The following is a 6,220-nucleotide window of genomic DNA, read 5'->3' on the forward strand; positions in this document are numbered from 1 at the left end:
GAGTTTCGATACAAGGAGCCAGTCTTCTTTAGTTAAGTCATTGAACTTGATACCACTGCTAGATGATGAGTAGGTTGATGATCATCACACCAACCTTACAAAAACACCGACCTTATATATGCTCGACATCCACATTCCATCTAATGTGTGTTTGGATGGAGGGTTTAGGAGGGGAGAACTTACTTTTCTTTTTTAAATTATGAACATTATAAAATGATTTTTAGAAAATTAAATAAACAAATGATAAATGATCATATAATACTTTAAAAACACTTAATTTATTTTAATTTTTTTTACATTGTTCGTAATTTAAAAAAATAAAAGTGAGTCCTCCCCCCTAAACCTTCGATCCAAACACACCCTTACTCCTACTTCATCTAGGTACGAACACTTTGTAGCATAAGCTTATTAATGACCGTCCATCAAATATTAATTCAAAGCTTTGTAGTATAAGCCTATTAATGACCGTCCATCAAATATTAATTCAAAGAATTCTCAAAACATAACATAAAAAAGAAACATGTACGAAAAGTGCAAAAGAAATAAATAAATTGAAATGGATTTAGAAGCATATCATCTAAAGGTGGATTACGATTCGGTTTACTAGATTTTACTCATTCTGTTTCAAAATGAATGTCGCTTTAGCCAAAAAAATTTGTTTCAAAATGAATGTCACTGTCAGTTTCCAATGCAATAATAACTATTTTTTTTTCAATTGTATTTTTCAATTAATACTCTGCACACTACTTCCAAAGTCTTACTTTTAAAACTAACCAATAGTTAATAAGGATAATTTGGTAAAATAATCATTCTCTTTCTTTTAATCATTGCATTTCTTAATATGTGTGTAAACACCTAAAACGACACTCATTTTAAAACGGAGGAAGTATGTTGCAAGTTACGACAATGTCGGCTTAGCTTTTTGATTACTTAGTGTATTATTCATGCACGATCATACACATTCAAACATGTCCCTTAAGCTCCCATCGTGCATGACATAAATCCAACTAGAAAAGTAGTTTGGACTTGACAAAAATTCCAGCTAGGAAAGTGGTTTGGAATTGACAAACATCACTCATTGTCAAATGGATTCTTCTTGAAAACTTTACTTATTAATTGCACTTCAACTCAGATTCTCATGTGATATAACACCTACAAGCAAAACACACACCACACACCACACATTCCATCCATATAAAAATGAAACATGTCTCTAATTTTATTGATAGATGTTAAAAGAGTTAAGTTATTTTTGCACACAAATTCAACAATAAATTTTAAAAATAATTTAGAAGGTTAATGCAATTTAAATATATATATATATATATATATATATATTATTTATCTATCTTTATAGTAAATTTTTAAAACTAAGATGAAATGTCACACAATTCATTAATCATCCACTGAATATAGGAAAAAGAAGTTGAGCTTGTCGAGTCGACTCTTTTAACCAACCGTTTTAGAGAGGCTAAGTTGAAGTTTGAAATCAACCACTGAAGTAAACTAGTCCCATTTAGTGAACTAAAAATTGGACAGTGACGGAGCGGGTTCGTCTGTCATGTCAAGTTAAAAAACATCATTTTTCCTACCATCTTTTTTTAGTATATTTTATTGGTGGATTTATTTTGTTTGTTCGAAAAACTTAGACTATTTTGATATTATATCGAATTTAATCCGACCTATGCTATTTTGAAATTATTGTTGGTTTCCTTTCCTGATATTGTTTTTAATTATAGATTCGGGCAAAAACAATGTCATGCTTGATTTGGTTATTTGGTAGTCAGTGTGGGTGTATGTTTATATTGCGGGTGATTTTTTTTTTTTTAAAAAAAAAAACTTAATCTTATTATTTTTATGAGATGAGAATGACAAAAAAAATGTGTTCATAGACAGCCCAACCCACCAAGGGCCAAGAGTTTCAACTCAAACATTAAAAGTTGGTATGCCTCGTCTCGTTTTAGACGGGACCAAAACAGGGTAGGCAAACCCGTTTTGCCATACTTATTTCAATCGTTGTTAACCCCCAATTTTATGTGTATATCTTAACATAAATTGTGGTGTGTTTGTGTATAGATACACAATTTGAATGATTATTGTTTATAATATATATTCGAATACACGAGGGTTTAATGATATGTCAAAATCATGGTTAATTATGTTAAGTTGATAGTCAATGAGTTGTGATACTTTGTCATATTAATTAACTGTGAATATTTGAATTGCCTTAACCATTTAAATTGTTGTCAAAATTGTTATCAAAATGTCATTTTTGAAACTTAAAAGACGTCAAAATTGAATATCAATTTTAATTTCTCTGGAAATTCAACTTTTTGTAGTAGTGTTTTCTGATATGTTAATAATTTGAGAAATGCCAAAAAGGGTTCTTAAGAGACTTGATAAGAAGTTTAAAGTAAAAAATTTATCTTGAGAGTTGTGTATTCAAGGCGTTGAAACATTAAAAAATAAATTTTTCAATATGAAACTTATCAATCGTTTTCATTTTAGAATCCTTAAAATAAAAACACTTATCCCTTATAATTTTCCATTAAAAAAGTAGCTCTATATAACATGTATCATGCATGTCCTTAGCAACATAACTCAAAGTGTAGCACTAGAAAGCTAAGTATGAGTGAACTATGGGCACAACTAGGCTCCATACTAGCCACCATAATGTTCATGTATGCCATAATTGAACGTTTTTTACCATCTTCATTTCGTGATAGTCTTCAAATCTACTCACAAAAAGTAATAACTCTTTTTTACCCTTACATCCAAATCACTTTCCATGAATTCTCAGGTGAAAGACTCAAAAGAAGTGAAGCATACACTTTCATACAAACCTACCTAAGTGAAAACTCATCTCAACTAGCCAAAAGACTCAAAGCTGAAGTCATAAAAGATAGTCAAAATCCATTGGTTCTTAGCATTGATGATGATGAAGAAGTCACAGATGAATTTCAAGGTGTTAAGCTTTGGTGGGCTGCAATCAAAATTGAAACTTCATCACATGGTTTTTCATCCTTTTCTAATTATAAGAGATACTACAAACTCACTTTTCATAAAAAGCATAGAGATTTAATTACAATTTCTTACATCAAGCATGTTTTGAAAGAAGGGAAAGAAATTGCAATGAGAAATAGACAAAGGAAGCTTTATACAAATAATCCAAGTAGTGGTTGGTATGGTTACAAACAATCAAAATGGAGTCACATTGTTTTTGAACATCCTGCGACTTTTGAGACACTTGCATTGGAGAAGAAGAAAAAAGATGAAGTTATTAAAGATCTTTTGAAGTTTAGAAATGGTAAGGACTATTATGCAAAAATCGGTAAGGCTTGGAAACGCGGTTATTTACTTTATGGTCCTCCAGGAACAGGTAAATCTACTATGATAGCCGCTATGGCGAATTTCATGAACTATGATGTTTATGATCTTGAATTAACCGCGGTTAAGGATAATACCGAGTTAAGAAAGTTGTTAATTGAGACTTCTAGTAAAGCTATTATAGTTGTTGAAGATATTGATTGTTCACTTGATTTTACTAGCCAGAGGAAGATTAATAAAAATGAAAAAAATGAGGAAGAAGACTCATTCATGGAACAAAAAGATTATTATCATAGGAAAAAAGAGGAAGAAGAGAATAATAGTAAAAATAGTAAGGTAACTTTATCCGGTTTATTGAATTTTATTGATGGAATTTGGTCTGCGTGTGGAGGAGAGAGGATTATAATTTTCACGACGAATTTTGTGGAGAAACTTGATCCTGCTCTTATTAGGACAGGAAGGATGGATAAACATGTTGAGTTATCTTATTGTTGTTTTGAAGCTTTTAAGGTTCTTGTTAAGAATTATTTGGATATTGAGTCACATGATTTGTTTGATGAAATTGGTGATTTGTTGGAAGTTATTAATATGACACCTGCTGATGTTGCTGAGAATTTGATGCCTAAGTCTGTGAATGAAGATGTTGAAACTAGTTTGAAGAATTTGATTCAAGCACTTGAGAGGAAGAAGGTGGAAGAACAAGAAGTAGAAGAAGACAAGGAAGATAGTGTAGGAACTGTGGAAGATGTGAAGGAAAATGGTTTCCTTGTGACAGTGAAAAAGGATATAGTTCTGTGATGGAGATTGTTACAATGTGGTTGAAACATCTATTCAGTAACATTATTAGGAGTTGAAATGTGTACTTGTTTCTTTTGATAGGTACTCTATTGTGTTTGTAGATCGCAATGTTCTCATATAGCTCAATTTGTTGTGGATCATCTATTATTCAAATATATTATATTAATTTTGAAGTTAAAAGTTTAGATGTGTCATTCTTATAAAGAAAATGTTTGATGTACACTCGTATGAATGTATATACTTTGAGAGGGAAAGAGATAAGAGATGATGATGTGATATGTTGTAATGTCATAGAAACACTTTGGAGTACAAAATATACATACAACACACATTGTGTTATTTCATTTCTTAAACTACCACATTGCACTAAAATTTTGTTTGAACTACATTCACAGTCAAAGCAAGCATGTAATGATCTACAACTACGCACAAAATTCATCAATAGTTGTTGTTGGTTAGAGAACGGTAATTGACTACCATTTTAGAGAGAACTGTAATTAATTGTCGTTGGAGGCATTTTCGTAAATTTTGGGTGTGTGTGAGCAGTGCATAGGTGCCTAAAGAGCAATTTTCTTGCTCATGCTGCTAATATTATTTGGACATAGTTTGAGCCCACTGAAATTCAAACCACTATGGGCCTAGAGTTTTTGAAAAGGAAAAAAAAATAAGAGTTTTACTTTTCCCACCCTATGTCCTTCTCACGCGCCCTGTATAAATTACAAAAAAGCACTTCAGAAAACAAAATCCGAAAATTCAAAACCTTGTCCGGATTACATATTTCGGACAGCTTCGAAGTATAAAAGGAAGTTCACCCACAATTTTACAGTTCCACTTTTTACTTTCTCTCTCTCTCTCTCTCTCTCTCCCTCTTATCCCAAATTCCTAACTACAAAAATCCAACCAAAATTGATGTTTTCTTGCTCAAAAGGACCGCATTTCAACCCTTGATAAACATCCAATGGAAGGTTAGTTCGATTTCTCTATGCATGCATGTTAATTTTCCCATTTTTTTTTTTCTGCACTGAAGCAATCCGGATTTCGTTTTCCGGACAGTATTGTTGCAATCCAAAAAATAAAATCTGGAAACACCCAGAATGGTTTTTGATATGATGTTTTGTACTGTGTTTTGTGCATGTTACATAAGGTTCCTCCTCTACTTAGCGCGTAAGGGTGGCAGGGAATGCTTCACGTAGGAGAGACCGTCACCAACGGATGGAGGAGGATGGTCTTGTTCTGAGGCGTCGGGGTGCTAGGGGACGCCGTGCTGATGTCGAGCCTCAGCCGGTGCAGAATGAGCAAGAGTATGACGAGATGGACGTGCAGCAAATGGAGGAGGAGGAGCTTGAGGCAATGGATGATGACATGGAAGACGTCGAGCCACAGCGAAGGTGGATGAGGAAGAAGCGTGTGGTGGACTAGGGGTTCCAAGAATTTGTCCGGATTTCATTTTCTGGAAGGAGTTCGGATTATATATTCCGGACTAGGGGTATTTTTGGAAAAAAATAGGGCTTGCGAGAATTCCACAGGGTGGCAAAAGTAATACTCAAAAAATAACGCTTAGCCTAGCAGTTTTGGAGACTATGAATTAGGTTTATTTCCTAGAAACTACTACATTTTGGAAATAAACTGTGAGGATATGCTTATTTTCATTTTTTTATATGTAGACGAAGTCGTAAATGTCAGTTGAAACTCACGTAAAAAATTGGAGATTTTTTGGCTTCAAACTTAAGACATCACAAATACCTGATCTGACAATTTTGGCATTTGTCAGTTGAGCAAAGACTCGTAAGTTTATTTTCATCTTTATAAAGGCTTAAATATGTTTTGTTGTTTAAAAAGATATTTTTGCTACTTCAAAATTTATGGAATTTTCATTTTAATCCCAACAATAAATAAAAAAACAACTAAACTAAATGACTTGTATTGGATATATGTGTTAGCAATTGAAAGTCAAAGATTTTCATCAAAATTATGACCCAAACTTTTGCTAGGAGCAATATAAATATCAAAATTAATAAATATGTTTTGTTGTTTAAAAAGATATTTTTGATACTTCAAAATTTATGGAGTTTTCATTTTAATCCCAACAACAAAT

General features: G+C 32.4%; 1 pseudogene across 1 annotated transcript; it reads left to right on the plus strand.

Annotated features, from left to right (window-relative positions):
• Positions 1–2,091: 2,091 nt before the first annotated feature.
• On the plus strand, positions 2,092–4,305 carry LOC146903928 (AAA-ATPase ASD, mitochondrial pseudogene; annotated as a pseudogene). Its single transcript, XR_015018542.1, has one exon. The product of XR_015018542.1 is annotated as an AAA-ATPase ASD, mitochondrial pseudogene (transcript).
• Positions 4,306–6,220: the final 1,915 nt, after the last annotated feature.

The sequence above is a fragment of the Medicago sativa genome, chromosome 7, assembly GCF_051527215.1.
Source record: "Medicago sativa cultivar Bolivia chromosome 7, Bolivia_mono, whole genome shotgun sequence".
Lineage (NCBI taxonomy): Eukaryota > Viridiplantae > Streptophyta > Magnoliopsida > Fabales > Fabaceae > Medicago > Medicago sativa.